This window comes from Gracilinanus agilis, chromosome 1 (genome assembly GCF_016433145.1).
Source record: "Gracilinanus agilis isolate LMUSP501 chromosome 1, AgileGrace, whole genome shotgun sequence".
NCBI classification, from domain to species: Eukaryota; Metazoa; Chordata; class Mammalia; order Didelphimorphia; family Didelphidae; genus Gracilinanus; species Gracilinanus agilis.
In genome coordinates this window covers 799921324-799939297 of record NC_058130.1, presented here as the reverse complement: position 1 = coordinate 799939297, position 17974 = coordinate 799921324, and the positions used below count along the sequence as shown (strand labels likewise).

At 45.7% G+C, this 17974-nt stretch overlaps 2 pseudogenes; one reads left to right on the top strand and one right to left on the bottom strand.

Annotated features, from left to right (window-relative positions):
- Positions 1-1488: 1488 nt before the first annotated feature.
- Positions 1489-2043, top strand: LOC123232507 (annotated as a pseudogene).
- A 2907-nt stretch (positions 2044-4950) lies between these two features.
- LOC123230601 overlaps positions 4951-17974 on the bottom strand; it is a 61059-nt pseudogene continuing 48035 nt past the window's right edge.

The following is a 17974-nucleotide window of genomic DNA, read 5'->3' as shown; positions in this document are numbered from 1 at the left end:
GCTCACCCTGCCCCAGCCCTATTTCCAGCCCACTAAAGTATAGAGAATGATCCTAAGTGGCCCCTCAGCCCCCCTCCCCCCAGCCTGGGCCTGTTAATGATCTACTGTCCCTCAGGGCCAATGAGGATGGGTGATCAGGCCCAGAGGCCCTCCTACCTGGACAGGCCAGGGCCAGTGGGCACCGACCCACAAATGCACCCAAGGATGCCCAGCAGTTAGGACCATGGGCTCACAAAGTAGGGGGGTGTTCAGCACAGTGGGCACAGTGGGACCCTAATTCTGAGGCAGCCAGTGCTCCAGGTTTTGCTTCCTCCCATTCTGGAAAGGCAAATTTAGGGTGAGGGTTACACGACTGGCTACATTGTTGCCCAAGTGGATTCATGACATTCCTTTCCCCTCCCCCCAGCAGCAGAGCCCACCTGCAGCAGCCCCCACCTAGCCCTGCCCTCCACTTTGCCCCGCAGGGCAGACTGAAGGCTCCTGGAGGCTGGGGCGTGGTGACATGAGGGAGCAGGTTTCCCAGAGGGTGGGGTTTAGCACCCTCAGAGTGGCCGGGGTCAGCCCACCCTCCCGGCACCCCTCTTATCCCTGAGCTCTTTGGCAATCTGCACCTTCTGACCGTTGTTGGTGAACCTTCTAGGCCAGTCCCATCTGCACTTCAGAAAAGGTAAGTAGAGGCAGGGGGAGCAGGTGCTTCTGAGGGAAATGCACCAGGAGTCAGTCAACTGCTAGCCTCATTTTGATTAATCCATCTTGGATCACATTAACTTGGGGAGCGCAAGAGGCCTGGGGCCACTTGGAGAAGTCTCTAAAGGAGAAGGGTATCCAGCCTGGAGGAGATGACCCTGGGGTTTCTGGGAGCTTCCCTCCAGCTGGGGAAGTTCTTCTGGGAACAAGGAGAAAGAGGCATTGCAGAGCCTCGAGGCCTTCTCCCCTAGGAAAGGATGCTAAGGGCTAACACAAAGGCAGGATCCATGGACACCCAGGGCAGCACTTTGGAGCCCAAGATGGCCCTTGGCTCTTCGGGATCTTGGCCTTGGCCTGAAAAAGGAGGCCTTTGAGAGGTGGAGTCCCCCTGAAGAACTGGCTACTCAGCCACGATTTAGGGATCTCTTGTCTCAGGTAGAGTATATGGGGAGCCCCCAACCAAATGGGTAGAAAGAGCATGTTTATTTAGTGAGGGTGCCCAAGGGCAGAGAGAATTGCCCCCACTCACACACACCTCACTGTCTTCCCTCAGAACTGCCCAAGCTGGGGGTGATGATGCTTCATGAATACAATTGGTTCTGACCTTAGGGTCTCTGAAGGGCTGCCCCTTATAGGAGAGAATTAGCCTTGTCCTGCTCAGCCCCAGGGTAGGGAGGCCATCTGGACAGCCCCTGGGGAAGGGGAGGGGAAGGGGGTCGCTGGGGTCCCTCCTGCTCTCATAGGCCCTTCCTCTGCCATTCTTGCCCTTCCCACTGGTGACCAGCCTGGTGCTGAGACACAATGCTGTACAAATTGGTGGTGATAGGCAGCTGTGAAGTGGGCAAGAACGCATTGACCATCCAGCTGGTCGAGAACTGCTTTGTCCCCAACTGACCCCATCAAAGACTCCTACAGCATCCAGCTGGTGGTGGATGGGGAGCCCTGCCAGCTGGACATCCTGGACACCACAGGCAACAAGGAGTGCCAGTCCCTCGCCCAAGGGTTCATGCACCTCTGGTAGGGCTTCCTCTGCATCTATGCTGTGGATGACACCAATTCCTTTATGGATATGAACATCTGGGACCAGCTGTGCAGGATCAGACATTGACCATGTTCCCCTGGTCCTGGTGCCCAACAAGACCAACAAAACTGGTGACCCGGGAGCTGGGCCAGGAGGGAGCCAAGAGCTTCAAGGTGCCCTTTGTGGAGACCTCGGCCAAGACCAGGTCTGGTGTGGAGCACGCCTGTCAGGAGCTGGTGGGAGCGGTTCGCCGCTTCAGCTTCCAGGAGCTCAAGCACTGCTGAGATGCTGAGCATGACCAGGGCTGCAGGTTCAAACCTTGCAAGGAAATGTGAGCCACTGCCTACACCAGAATCTCCCTAGGAGCCCCTGGCTGCATCTCCTAAGCATTTCTCCACCCAAGCTTTTCAGATTTTCATTTTTCCCTTTGAGAAGGAATGACTCCAAGTGACCAGCCCAGAGAAGATGCCCACCCACCCTCCTCTACAACCTCTCTCTCTTCCCCATCCCTCACCATCCTCCTCAGCAGTCTCCTCTCCCCTCCTGTCTGGGCTGGAAAGGGAGGCCTTTTTTTCTCCCACTTTCCTAATCTCATTCAAAGGTCACTATTTTTCTTGTTCTAAGATTGATCAGAAATAAAGGTTGTTGGTATGTTTATAAGTGTATGTGTTGCTGATGATTTCTTGGGGGGCTCTGCTGAGAGCCCCTCAGAGAAATAGGGTCTTTATCAGGGTCCCATCAAAATCAATCTAGACCCTGTTTTTATTCTTGTGGCCTGAAAATAGGGCCACTAGATGGATGGACTACCCAATCAGACCCCTCTGTGTGACTCTTTTGACCAAAACATTTTATTATTGGAATTATTATAATCTATATTTTTAAGATAGCCTCAAGTTTTGTAGTATAGATATAAAATCCCCTAATAAAATTCCATTTATAGAGATCCCCTAATTATAATAAGCCAACATTTAATGAGTTAATAGTTCATACCATACCCTCAGTAAAATAGCAGAAGCTGCTTTAATCTTTTTCTCTCTGTCTCGAGTCTGAAGGGCACAGCATGGCATTTCAAAACAAAATATTCTCACTGAATGGCTTTCTCATGCTCAGTTTAACCCAAGGAACTTAAACGTTCTCATGCTTTAACCACTTTTGAAATATGTTGAAGGTTCTTTTTATTAAAATAAAACTTAGATAAAGTAGGGTGTTTTGGTAGCCTTGAAGACTGTTTAGACTAGTTATAATCAATATGTAGAAATACATTTTGTGTGCCAACTTTTATATAACTGGTATAACCTTGAGCTCTTTTCTGTTTAGGTTTGAAATGTAAATGTTCCCAGCATTTATATGACTGAGAAAGGTATAAAAAAATCAAGATTTCCAGAAACTTCTCAAAACAGCTTCCAGAAACCCACTGTCTCTGACTCTCTTTCTTTCTAGGCTAAACTGTCACACCTCTCAAGATAACTAGATCGGCTGGCTGGCTTCTAGCGGGGGTCTTCTGTTTGGGGTTGGAATAATGGGAGTGCTGTGTAGCCTTGTGGAGAGAAAGCTGGGCTTGAGAGTTAGAAAGGCATGGGTATTTTGGCTATGGGACCATGGGAGCCCAGTGTCCTTATCTGAAAGATGTAGGGGGTTGGAGGATGATTTCAGGTAATGTCCAACTCTAGGATTTATTTCTGTGGTTAGATTGAAATCCTATGAATCCCTTGCTCCTGGAAGTTGAGTTTCCTTATCTGTGAAATGGGAATTATGACACCTGATTCACCTGGCTTTGGTCAGGCTAAGTAAGATGTTACACATATAGAGGAAATCCTTTAGAGACCTGGAAGCCTGGTAACAGTCATTACTGGTCCCTCTGCAAATAACTAAGGTCCTAGAGAATCAACTGAAAAAAGTTGAAATAATAACTTTAGTGAAGTTGCAGGACATGAAATATATCCATCTAAATCATTGGCGTTTCTACATAATGTCAAAAAAGGTCAGCAGCAGAGAGAAATTCTGTTTAAAATAACTATCGGGGGCATCTAGGTGGCTCAATGGATTGAGAGTCAAGCCTAGAGACAGGAGGTCCTACATTCAAATCTGGCCTCAGATACTTCCTAGCTGTGTGAACCTGGGCAAGTCACTTGATACCCATTGCCTAGCCCTTACCACTCTTCCAGTGTCAAGCTAATAGATGCATGGTGGTTTTCTATTTGAATAATTATTTTCATTACACATTCAGCCTAATAGAAGTAATTGGATTGCCAATAATTTTATTTCATATTTGAAATCCAAAATATCATTTTTTTTCTTAACTTCTGCTTTATAAGAATTTTTGGGAATACCTTATATAGGAAATGAAACTAATTATAAATGATTTCTAAAGAGCAAAGATATTGTTTCTTTCCTATATTGACCCCTCTTTAGATCTGGATGCCATGAAATGATGAATTAAGGCATTCAAGAATAAGGTGAGAATTTTTAAAAACTTAAGTACTTAATTGGACATATTGTCATTAAGCAAATGGTAACTTCTTGTTTCCACTTTTAATGTTTGTTGCATTAGTTTTGCTTGCAGTTTTGGATTAAACAAAACAAGAATTACCTATTTTACAGCTCATGTCGTCTATTTCTTATTTGATCGCGAATTCTTCCCTTATCAATAAACTGATCTGAAAGGCAAATTATTCTATGCTCCCTTCATTTGTTTATGGGATCACACTTTAGGGCTAAATCATATGCCCATTTAGACCTAATTTTAGGAGGACTTACAACATAGTAGAAAGAATCGTCAAGCTGAGAGCTAAGAGTGAATGCCTGTGGTTTCTGTAATACACAGTATAAAAGGAAATGATGAGACTGGCCCTAAATTGATTTTATCTGATTCAAAGTAGTAGGGGGGAATGATGGGAAAATAGGAGATATACTTTCCTCACTACTCCATTTAGCTTGCTATTCTCTGGCCAGCATTAGAGGGCCCTAGCCATGCTCACTGAGAAGTCCTGCCAGCAACAAAACTAAAAGAGAAAAGCTTGGATATCCCGCTCTTGCCTCAGTTTTCCAAACTTTTTCTCTGCCCACTAACTCTCAGAAATATCATCTGAGGAGCCAACCATGTCTTTCTATTTTACCTGTCTCATGATCTCCTGACTCTATTGGTGCCTTTTTGCTGCTGCCATTCTATCTTTAATTCAATGGTATCATTTATGTAATTCTTACCTGAGTCAAGTTCAGGATCATGCCAGGTGTGCTGCCTGAAAAGGGGGGAGGGTTAATTTTCTTCACACAATAGCAAGACTAGAGCTACATCTTTCCACATAGCCTGTGTTCTAACAGTTTCTCCCCAGTGTGGATTCTCTGATGTACAGCAAGATGGGAGTTCTGACTAAATGCCTTCCCACATTGCTTGCATTCATAAGGTTTCTCCCCAGTGTGGATTCTCTGATGTACAGCAAGATGGGAGTTCTCTTTAAATGCCTTTCCANGCCTTTCCACATTGCTTGCATTTATATGGTTTCTCCCCAGTGTGGATTCTCTGATGTCCAACAAGACCAGAGATCTGCCTAAATGCCTTTCCACATTGCTTGCATTCATAAAGTTTCTCCCCAATGTGGATTCTCTGGTGTACAGCAAGTTGGGAGTTGCGACCAAATGCCTTTCCACATTGCTTGCATTCATAAGGTTTCTCCCCAGTGTGGATTCTCTGATGTCCAACAAGACTAGAGATCTGCCTAAATGCCTTTCCGCATTGCTTGCATTCATAAGGTTTCTCCCCAGTGTGGATTCTCTGATGTGCAGCAAGCTGGGAGTTCCGACTAAATGCCTTTCCACATTGCTTGCATTCATAAGGTTTCTCTCCAGTGTGGATTCTCTGATGTACAGCAAGCTGGGAGCTCTGACTAAATGCTTTTCCACATTGCTTGCATTCATAAGGTTTCTCTCCAGTGTGGATTCTCTGATGTGCAGCAAGCTGGGAGTTGCGACCAAATGCCTTTCCACATTGCTTGCATTCATAAGGTTTCTCTCCAGTGTGTATTCTCTGATGTACAGCAAGCTGGGAGTTGCGACCAAATGCCTTTCCACATTGCTTGCATTCATAAGATTTCTCCCCAGTGTGGATTTTCTGATGTACAGTAAGATTGGAGCTGCTCCTGAATGTTTTCCCACATTGCTTACATTTATAAGGTTTCTCCCCAGTGTGAATTCTCTGATGTAAAGCAAGACTGGAGCTCTGCCTGAACGTCTTTCCACATTGCTTGCATTCATAAGGTTTCTCCCCAGTATGGATTCTCTGATGTGCAGCAAGCTGGGAGCGTTGACTAAATGTTTTTCCACATTGCTTACATTCATAAGGTTTCTCCCCAGTGTGGATTCTCTGATGTACAGCAAGAACGAGTTTCATTTTAAATGCTTTTCCACATTGCTTGCATTCATAAGGTTTCTCCCCAGTGTGGATTCTCTGATGTACAGGAATATAGGAGCTCCGACTAAATGCTTTTCCACACTGCCTGCATTCATAAGGTTTCTCCCCAGTGTGGCTTCTCTGATGTACAGCAAGACTGGATTTCTCTTTAAATTTCTTTCCACATTCCTTGCATTCATAAGGTCTCTGCGCACTGTGGATTCTCTGATGTACAGCATGACTGGAGCTCTGACTGAATGTTTTCCCACATTGCTTGTATTCATAAGGTTTCTCCCCCTTGTGGATTCGCTCATGCTTAGCAAGACTGGAGTTATCTGTGAATGCCTTTCCACACTGTTTGCATTCATAAGGTTTCTCACCAGTGTGGATTTTCTGATGTTCAGCAAGACTGGCCCTGTGCATAAAAGTCTTTCTGCCCTGATTACTTTCACAATTTTTCTCAGTGTGCATACTTTGATGTTCAATATGAGATGAATTTTGAGGTGCAACACAAAATTGTCTGAAAGCAAAGTTATCAAGACTATCACTCACTAATCTTTGTGGGTTCATTTCTTTCAAAGTGCTCATCTCTGTTGGATTCACCTTCATATCAGGTCTGATCTCTCCTTCTAAAAGAAACAAACAGGGGGCAGTTAGGTGGCTCAATGGATTGAGAACCAGGCTTAGTTATGGGAGGTCCTAGGTTCAAATTTGGCCTCAGGCACTTCCTAGCTGTGTGACCCTAGGCAAGTCACTTAACCCCCATTGCCTAGCCCTTACCACTCTTCTGCCTTGGAGCCAATACACAGTATTGACTCCAAGATGGAAGGTAAGGGTTTTTTAAAGAAATAAAAAAATAAAAGAAACAAACAGCAAAACATACATGTAGAGCAACATATACACATATATAACTCCATCTCCTTTCCTCAACTCTCAGAACATAAACTGCTTTATATTCTATTTCCTCAAGAAGAAAAGGCTTCCAATTTACATGGGTACAATCCATTCTTTAAAAATGCCATTACTGCAAAGCTAAAGAACAATTTAAATAATGAATAGCCTCCTGTGTGACCTCACTGGCTCTTCATAACAAATCTGGGATTTGGGACAGGCTAGCTTTCCTACATTCCTAATGTAGACCATGACCTCAGAAAGGCTGGATGAGTGTTTTCACCCAAAATCCTGGCTGCTGAGTTACAAATCTTGTAATTGGGCATAATTTTAAGGTTAGTCCAATCAGTCCACAGTACTAGACAATTCACTTTCAATCTTTTAGCTTTAATTTTCAACATCTATACATTCAAACCCCTCTTCATAGTTATGACAACCACTGGGTGCATGTAGACCAAATATTCCTACTATTTCATCATCTAGCTTCTCTGTCAGCATTATGTAATTCCCTTCGTGATTGCTTTTCACCTTATTTTTTGTTCCAGTATCTGAGATCAGATAAAAAAAATTCAGCACTCTTTTACATTTATCCAAGGGACAAAAGATTTTGTTCTGTTTCCTACTCCTTGAGAGCAGCCATTACTTTTATTTTAATGCCTCTTTAATTTTAATGCCTTTCACTAAAATAAAATCCTTCAACTAAATACAATCTAAACAAAAAGATGGCGTTTTCCATATTTAAAAATATATCTCATACAGTAAGTTGAGTCCATGATCCTTTTGTAAGGAAATGGGCAAAAAAGCTCATACAATTCTCTTCCTATTTCCCACTTTATACAGATGCTGGCATTTTCATGATATTCTTCTTAAAAATCCCAGCACAGGTGGTGGTGCATTCTCATTGTATCTTGGAGTCTTGCTAGGACTTTTAAGCATGGGCAAGTCACAATTCTTTTGGTCTCAGGCTCCTCAACTATAACATGGACATAATATCAAGTGACTCTTAGGGTTCCTATGAGGCTCTAATGAGATACTATTTATAAAGTGTATGACACATATTAGAGGCCACATGCCAATGGTGATGTTTATTTTTATCATTAGAATTTAGATTATTTCTTCCACTGATTGCTTTTCTCCTAAAACTGTCCTCTTCACTCCTCTAGTTCCTGATTTCCCTGTTGAATTAAATGCATTTCCATTCCCAAACATTCCTTTCTCCCTGGATCATCTCAGAGTGAGATTCAGGATCTAGTTTTTTTCTAAATCACCTCCATGTTTGGGTTCTAGATTGTGAGCTCCAAGACAGCCCAAACTGGTATTTCCCTTCCTTTCTCTGCTCAGAGAAAGAAACTGTGCTCTGCACAGTTCCTAGAACACATTTATTATTTAATACATGTTTAGTGACTGGGCCCAGGGCTTATGTCAGGCCCAACCTCTACCAGGATCCTTGCATTCTGGTCTCTCTCCTGGAAGGCAAATGCATGCTCTGGCCAGAGCTGTATTTTTCTCTCTCTCTCTTTTTCTTATTTCCCAGAACTCAACAGTAACTCTGTTGGAACTAGAACAGACTCAATTCTGAAGATTACAGGCTTCTCTCTAAGTTCTCATCTCCCTAAAGTGAGGTGCTGTGGTCACCTGATTGTCTAAGAACAGGACTGAGTCTGGACAAAGACTGAGCCCCAGAAACCAGGACATGGCCTGAACAGATGATTTAGACAAAGCTTAGCCTTGGATCACTACCAACAAAGGCAGTAGTCTTCGCTCCTGCTCATGGGCAGCAGGTCAATAGAGAGAAGGAAAATATGGAAACAAGCTATCTGGCTCTATTCTACATTGAGGCGCCCTGACCTTAGCTGAGTCCTCACCATGGCAAGGCAACCCTGTGATGTCTCCCTAATGGATTCCCTTTGCCACCCACCACAGCAGCCTTCCAAATATTTCCCTGGTCTCCAGCTCTCCTTCATGGCTTCCTCCCATCTGAGCTTAGAACTTGGCCTCATATACATTTCACTGAACAAAAACTGGACCTCTCTGCAGAGCTCTTATCCTCCCCATCTCACCCAGCTCAGCTGTCTCCTTTTCCTCTCTGGCCCCAGGATCAGAAGAAAAGCTCATTCTTCTCCTAGCGAAACAAAATTTTTTCCATGGACAATGAAGCCCACCTCATCGCTCACCTAAGCCTGTCTGTTCCTCCCTACAGGGGCCCCATTGTTCTTTCATTTTCAGCTTTTCCCATACTAATGAGCTAATGAGAACCAATAAACCATTTCTCCCCAATGCTCCAAACACTCTCACTTGATCTCTTCATCACCATGAGATACAGTTCAATATCTGTCCTCGGGTTCTGGGCTAAACTGCGAGAGATGGCCATTTGCAGAGTTGTGCCATTGCCTTTCCCTTGTTTTCTCTGCTATTCTTTCTCCCAGAATCCTACATCTGGCTCTCTTGAAACACCAGGTAACCTTACCCCATTAGACCTCTCTAGTGCTCCTTCCCTTCATAGCCTTCCTTCTCGTGATTGGCTGCCCTGAAGCTGGAATCTAAAGGGATTCATTCTACAGAATTGTCAGCATGCTGCTATCTGCTCAGGCAGAGGGTAAACTTCATGAGGGCAGGGAATGTCCACTGCAGCCCTTTATGTCCCCCATAACATAGCCCAGGACCAGACACAGAGCAAGTCCTCATAAGTGTTTCTGGATAACAAAGTGCAAAGGGAATAACTTCACCCTTCTGACACTTGCAGGAGACTTCCAGTTCCTTCAGTCCCAAACAATGACTTCTTAAAGAGTCACAGACTAATTCCCTGAAGAGAGCTGATAGGAAATGGAGTCCAACAACCTCATCTTACAGCCTTAACTGAGGCCCAGGGTTTCAGTGACTTTCCCAAGGAGCCCCTGCTGAAAACTAAAAAAGAATTCCAAGAAGGGTCCTCCTGCCCCCAACTCTAGCCCTGGCTTTGCCAAAGCACACAAGCCTCTGGTCACCACAGCTCGGCCATACCTCTTTCCACTGACTCACCTGGGAAGCAGCTACTCAGGCCTTCTTGCTCCAGCAGCCATGAGGCTTTCCTCTGCTCCAAATAAGAGATCATATCTTCCGGGGGAGCTGGAAGCCCTGGCATGGTAAATTGTCCAGGGAAGAGGATGGAGAGAAGCTCATCACTGAGTTCTCTTTAGGGAAAGGTTGGGGAGTCCTGTGACTCCACTCGGGGATTCTGTCCATGGGGTTCCCACAGGAGTCTGCCCTCGCCCCTTATTGTCTGTAATGCAGGAGCCCAGGGCAGGATATTCCTGTTACACTGCTAGGGGACCTGGAATAAGCAACAGCCCCTTCCCATATCCTGTTCTGGTCCATCCTGGCAGAAATTCCTAAACTCCCACCATGGGTCTGAGGGTCAGTGTTCTAGGTCAGTCTGAAGCCTCTGACACAGGGACCTCGAGGGATCGGCTTTTGTCCCATCACCCTGCCTGCTCCTCCCTCCCTGACATCTCTCTGAGCCTTGTGCACTATTCTCTCGGGGAGTCTCTGCCTCTTCTCTCTGGGAACTCAACAATCCTCATTGGGCCCAATGCTTTCTCACAGACAGTCAACTCATCCTGACAATAACAGAGAAGTGCAAGCAGGGTCTGCAATAGGTTTATAGGGAATCCCAGAGGAGAGTCCCCACAGCATTTAGGGTATGGAGAGAAGGGAGAAGGTCAGGGAAACAATCTGGAACCAGAACATTAGGTTCTAGGGCATTTTATTCGAAGAAGGCTGGACTCAGTCCATAGTTTTCCATTATATAGAAATGAGAGGAAGCTAGAAGGGGAGGAGGCAGGGACGTGGGATTAGAAGTAGGAAGGCCTCAGTTTACATTTTGCCAAAAACAGCTCCTATTGTGGGTCTTTCAAAAAGAGTCACTTAATTGAATCTATTTCCTCATCTGTAAAATGGGGGTAATTGTGTCACTGAATTAGGAAGACGAAGGTGAGGAAGAAGTGCCATAATATTACAGAGAAATCCCTTGGCAGAGCCCTGGGACAAAAGCAGGTTGTTATAAATGCTTCTTCCCTTCCATCTCTTCCTCACTGGCTCTGTTGGAGGCTTAGAGCAATAGGAAGAAAGACTAAGAACAAACCATCTCTCCTGGGGACACCTAGGAGCTGTGAGCTAATAAGCTGGTTAAAGAGAAAATGATCCCAAATAGTAGATCAACCCTAGAGGGGAAGAGGATGGAAGGAAAACCCTCCAGAATAGTTTTCCCAGATGGGTTTGGGAGACACAATTCCGGGCTAGGGAGAGGTGAGACTTCTGAGATTACTTCCATGTCTGAGATTCTCCAACATGGATATGATCTTCAGGAGCACCAAAGGAAGCCCCCGAGGTCCCATTACACAATGTAAAGTCCTTTTACAGGAGAACCAGGCAGCAGGAGGGCCCTGACTCTGGGACTCTCCATAACAGCCCTTGTCCCTTCCTCATGACTGAAAACTGCTCCCAACCCTGCCTGCTGCTGAGGGCCATATTCCCTTGGATGGCAGACTCGGGCAGCAGGGAGAGGCTCCTTACCCACAGAGAGCAGGTTCTGAGCATTCTCCAGCATCACCTCCTTGTACAGCTCCTTCTGGGCAGGGGACAAGAGGCGCCACTCCTCCCTCGTGAAGTCCACAGCCACATCCTTGAATGTCACCAACTCCTAGAGTAGCCCAAGGCAGAGCACAGAGGGCTGAAAGTCACATCACAGTGAAGAGCCCACCTCTGGTCAGTTACAGGAGGAAACTGGCACACAGAGAAGGGAGGGGCCCAAAGGTTCCACCCTTTGTCAGTGTCAGTGCCAGCACTAGAAGCTGAGTCTTGAAGAACTGAGTCTTGAAGAACCCAATGGAGGCTTGATAAAAGCAGCTCTAGCATGCTCTGGAAGGAAGCCAAGGAGTTTCTAGTGTGTGAAGGGAAATCTCTAGGGAACCTCCAGGGCAGCCTGGATCCCCAGGGCCCCAGCAGTGGGATATGGGTGTCAGTCACGTGTCTGTTGCTGTGTCCCAGGGCAGCCAACATCATTGTTGAGAGTCACCAATGTGCTAGAGCCCCAGTCATAGAGGTAGGAGCTGGGGAAGGTAAAAGGCAGGTGAGGGGAGGAGAAGGGTTTTTTGTACCTCCCCCTAGAACTAACTGGCTCTCTGGGCTGGGGGTTTGTCTCTGAGCTTTCCTTAGCTCTTGATCTCTGGCAAGCCCAGCCTGAGCAAGCTGAATTAGGAATGCGATCTTGAAAGGCCGAGACCTCTCCCCCTCTAACTCTCTCTACCAATAAATGCTTATCAATCTGGTAATGAGCCCCCAGATCCATGCTTACTTATAACACTATGGAAGGCACTGAAGTAATACCAGACTATTCTAAATCCATGAGAAAGGAGAGAATGTGTTCCAGAGAGCCCAGAAACTCAGGATGCAGCCCAGGTGACCTATCCTCAGAGAAGGCTGAGCTGATCTCGGATCATTTACTTACTGATCCTGTTTAACAGTAACTGCTTTTTTCTGGTAACTGCCTGAGTCCTGCTTCTCTGCCTCCTGACTCAGCTCCACAGTCACCCAGCCTATAGTAGGTGAAGTGCAGAATCCAGCTCTGGGGCACTTCATCACTGTTCTGGTCCCATTTCAAGGCATGAGCTGGCCTTGGAAGACCAGGGAGTCATGTCTAGTCTTTCCACACCCCAAACCCATCTCAAACGTGTCTGGGTTGCTGCCCAAAGTTGGGGCCCTGATCTTGCACTGAACTCACACAAGAATCTCTTAGTCTGAGGAGAGAAGAACGGCTGGAGCATTGCTGGCTCCTTATTATTATTTATTGCTGTCAGTCACAGTGTCCCTGATTATCCCAGCTCTGTAACCAATGGTGATCCTCCATCCTATGATAGAGATCACTTAGCCTATCTGTTCTTTTTTTCTGGGCTCCCCCAAACCTATCAAAGAGATCTATCCTTCTGCTTAGTGTTTGGGGCATTAACAGAGGCAAGACCCTAAGTCCTTTTATTAAGAGGCAGCATTCCTCTGCTTGTCTTCCTTGGAGAGCTCCCTCAGTTTACACTTTGGTTAAATTTCACCTCTAAAACCTGCAAATATGAGCTTCACAACGTTGGACAGAACAGTAGATGTTCGCTAATGAAGACAAATCTACAGTATTTTTAGGAAGAGACCCCAAAGGGAAGAGATTATTTGTTTCTTGAACGCCCTGAGCAGCAGAAATGCAGGAGGAGTGAATAACTGAAGAAAACAGTAGCAGCAGAACATCAGAGAGACCAGAAAGAGGCTTCTTTTAAAAACTACAGACTAAGAGAAAGGGAGGAAGGAAGAAATCCAGGAGGGCTAAAGATGAAAGCGAAGACAGAGAGGATCATGAGAAGAATCTTGTGATGTCCCAATCTGCTCCAGGAGGATGCTTGTTGTATTGGACTGCAGGACCACAGGGAAGAAGAGGAGGTAGATACAGAGAAGACAGGGACACACACAGGCAACTCAAGGACCAGAAACTTTCATTTCCATTCCCTCTACATTTAGCACCTGTTCTGCACTTCTGGGGATTCCCCAAGAGGCAAAACACAGTCCTAACCCTCTAGGAGCTCACAGTCCAGTGGGGGAGGGAGACAATACTCAGAGACATGAACACAAAGCGAGCTCTGTCTGGGGCGGTGATGGCAAACCTAGGACACATTGCCACATACTGAGAAGTGTGGGGCCCCATGGTGAGGATAAAACACTTGCTATAGTGTAGTGTAGACACTCTATGCACTATAGATGACAATTCTACCTATATTCATTTACCTATTTTGGGTTTATTAAATAGTTATATATTACAATTCCATATTTTTGTTATTTAAACCATAAATATCACGAATTATGGTGTTTTTTTCTTAAAGTGACACATCACCCGAGTTATGCCTGTTTTTTTTTTTGGTGAATTTTGACACACCGCGCTCAAAAGGTTGCCCACCATTGGTCTAGGAGAAATAGGGAAGAATGGAAAGAATGAAGGCATTCTGATCAAGAGGAATAAGGGAAGATTTCCTATAGAAAGTTTTTAGTCTTTAGTTGGGACTAACAGGAAGTCTAAAGGGGTCAGTGATTGGAAATGTGGAGGGAAAATATTCCAGACATGAGATAAAGCCACTGAAAATGCCTGGAAATAGACACAGACAGATCACAGTGGACAGAGTGCCAGATCTGAAGTCAAGAGGACCTGGGTTCAAATGTGACCTCCGTCACTTCCCAGATGTGTGATCCTGGGTAAGTCACTTAACTCTGACTGCCTAGCCCTCATCACTCCTCTATCTTAGAACTGATCCTGAGATGGAAGGTAAAGGTTTAAAAAAAAAAACACCTTTTCCATTTGGGGGCAGTTGGGGGACTCTGTGAATAGAGTACTAGAACTACAGACAGGAGGTCCCGAGTTCTGTAAGATGGTCATTTGACCGGTGACTGGGCTAATTGATACCAAGTCTGTTGATGGTGATTCCTACCTCGCATGCAGAGCAAGATGAATACTCTATGTCCTAGGCCTCTTAGACACGCAATCTGACTCTAGCTTTCAAAGAGAAACAGGTTTATTATAGATGATAAACTAGATTAGGTAAGGACTGAGGGCTAGGAAATTCCCTAACGCTAGTAAAGTGCTACCTTTCCCAGACCACTGACCTTACAAAAGGTCACTTTGGTCCCCAACAGAGTTGGGGCTACACTGGCTCCCTCTGACTCAAATCCCCAGTCCTGACTAGCTACCCTAAGCTAAGCCCATACAAATATACTCTTTGATGAAAGCCAGAGATGGCTGTTGACTCAGGTACTGGTGCCAGGAGTGACCTAGTCACTCAGGTGTAGGCAAAGCCCACCTAGGTAACTCAGAAGTCCAAATCACTGTCACTGGCAGGTTCTCTTGAGAGGTCAATAGATGCTACTTCGGTGGCTGGGATCACAGAGGGATAACAGGAACAGAATAGATGACTTGGGTAGGTTTCCCACAGGACGAGGAGAGAGATTAGGTCAGGAGCTGTTTTCTTCTCCACAGTCCCCCACTCTCTCCCAACTGACCATTAATTAACCCCCTCAGAATCCTTCCCCAGGATTCTGAGATCTCCTCCTGTACTTCCTGGTTTCTTGCATTCCATCAACCTTCTGTCTCTATGCTCTGGTCTTTTACCTTTTTCCCCAAATTCCTCCTTATCAGTTCAAATATGACCTCTGACACTTCCTACCTATGTGACCCTGGGTAAGCCACTTACCCTACCTCTTACCCATCTTCTGCCTCACAAAAAGACACTTACCATCAAGACAGAAAGTAAAGGATTTATTTAAAAGTCTGCAGCAGAATCCAGGAGGTCAGGCTCCCTAGATTCAAGAATACAGACTGGGGCATAATGAATAAGAAGATAGGAAAGAGGGCTTTGAACACCAAACAGAATGGTTTGTATTTAATCCTGGAGGGAATAGGGAGCCACTGGGGTTTATGGAGTAGAGGAGTGACATGATCAGAACTACACTGTAGGAAAATTACTCTGGTGGGAGAATGAAGGAAGCCTTGGAGTGGGAAGAGCCTTGTGGGAGACAGACCCAGCAGCAGGTTGTCTTAATAGACTAGGAGGGAGGTGATGTGGGCATCCACCAGTGACTCAGGACAGAAGGGGGCGCATTAGAGAGATGTAAAAGGTGAAACTGACAGGTCCTGACATCATATTAGTTATGTGGGAAAGGAATAGGGAGGAATCAAAGGGGGCTCCTTGATTTTGAGCTTGAGGGATGAGGAGAATGCAGCTATAGAGAAGTGGGAGTTCTGTCTAGGTGAGAGAGAACAATGTGTTTGGGACACACTGACTTCAAGATGTCTACTGGTCACCTAGTGTGAAATCCCTATAAGGAAATTTGAGATGCAAGACTGGAGGTCAGCACAGAAATTGGGACAGAAAATGCAGATCTGAGACTCATAAGCAGAGATGGTTCTTGCATTCCTGGTAGCTGATGAGATCACCAAGTAAAGAAGTCAAGAGAGAGAAGGGTAGAGCGCCAAAGACAGGGCTGGAGGAACCCCCTCACCCTAACGGTACTGTTACAAGATCTAGAGGAGGAGCCAGCAGAGAAGACAGAGAATCACAGGTCAGAGAGGTAAGAGCTAAACCAGGAGGAGAATCCCAAAACCCTAAAGAGAAGAGAATATCAAGGAGGAGAGGGTGGACCAAAAGCATCAAAGGCTGCAGACAGGACTGAGAGAAGGAGGACTGAAGAGGTGGTCTCTATTGTCTCAGAAAGAGAGGAGCCTACAGGGGAAGAGGAACGGATGAGAAGGCAAAGCCTGAGAAGATGGAGAAAGGATGGAGGCCCTACCTGGACCCAGAAGGTAATTACACTGATGAATGTTCTTATGGGTAAAGGGAGATGAGGACTCACACTGAGGCCAGAGACATTTGGTGCCTGCAGTCTACTTACCCTGAATGGGGATGGGGGTGTCCGGTTGTGGCAGTTAGAACACTGGGATAGCTTGGACCCAGGGACCAGATTTCCAGGCAAATGTGGAAGAAAATAAAGACCTTAACTGTGACAAGAGAAAGATGTAATGCCTGAGGAATCAAAGCTCTGAACTTCTCAGCACATCAATTTATTAAAGCAACGTATACCAACTGCCTGACCAATAAGGACCAGGCCCTTTCCTGGGTTTAGGGCTGGACATCAAAATCAGAGGGGAAAAAGACTCATCTACCTTAAAAGAGACGAATTAAATAAGACCAAAGAATGCAAAGGAAACGATCCAGTGCTGAGCCATCTGCTTTCTGATTGGAGAAAAGATTAGGGACTTGCCAAGTCTGGATGGGGAAGAGGGAAGTTCCCTGAAAAGGGGTCTCCCTCCTTCCCAATATCTGTAAGTAATCAAAAGAACAAAGAAGCAATAACAGATTGATCAATAGGGACCCAGTTTGCAGATAAGACCCACTGAATGCCTGAGACGTACAATTAGGAGAAAACTCCTTCCATCAGTCTCAGAATCTGACTGTATTTCTGGCCAACCTAAACTCAAGCCTTAGCTGAGGGTCTCTAAACAGCAGGTCCAGGCATTCCAGTTTCCCAGCCAGGCAGGGGGGAATAAAAATAATGTAACGTGCCTTTCCCCCAATTTTCCCCATTGAATAAACTTTCCTCACCCAATAGAATTTGGATGAGGCACACAACTGAAGAGAAGGGAACCGAGCCAGCTCCAGCTCTGAGTCACAAGATGGAGAATGTTTCCACAATTCACCCCTCACTGCCCCAAAGCCCTTCCTTCCTTCACAAGAGGGAATCAGCGCCATAGATGGCACAAGGTCAAGTAGTCCAGCTTCTTCACACACCCTATGGGAAATGCTGAGACCATGCTTCATGGGAATACTGAGAACAGAGATTTTCTGGAAACAGCAGCCATGTCAGCCTCAGCACCTCTCCTCAGAGAGGGGAAGCTCCACACTTTAGTCCACAAAAATTGCTCTAGTGAAACCTCACAGAAGAGGCTTCAAATTGAACAATCAAATACAAAAGTATAATCCAGGAGAAAAAAATGTAATTTCGTCCCTCATGCCATGTGTGAAGATGGAATTAGCTCACCCTTATTCATTCTTTAGACTTCAGCCACCAGGAATATGTCACCCCACCCAACTTAGAATTAAGTGGGGAAGGGGGAGGTCTGTGACCCACATGTGCTAGTGAGTGACAGATCAAAAACAAGGGTCTGCCCCCTGGGCAGTCTGAAACAAGGTTGAGACTGCCATTTGTCCACGTGGGACTGGAGGGTAGACACAGGAAGTGACTCAAAGAACTATCTTTTAAATGTGATGGTAACTTCCTGTGAAGGGCATTTTGTCCTTTGAACTTGGCTTTGAAGGAGATCAGGTTGAGACCTTAGACTGATTCCCTTTGGATTGCCATGTGGGTGAGTGGAAGGCTGACTCCCTTTCCTTTCCTTGGCATTTCTGGAAGCCCTAGGCTCTAGAAGAGGC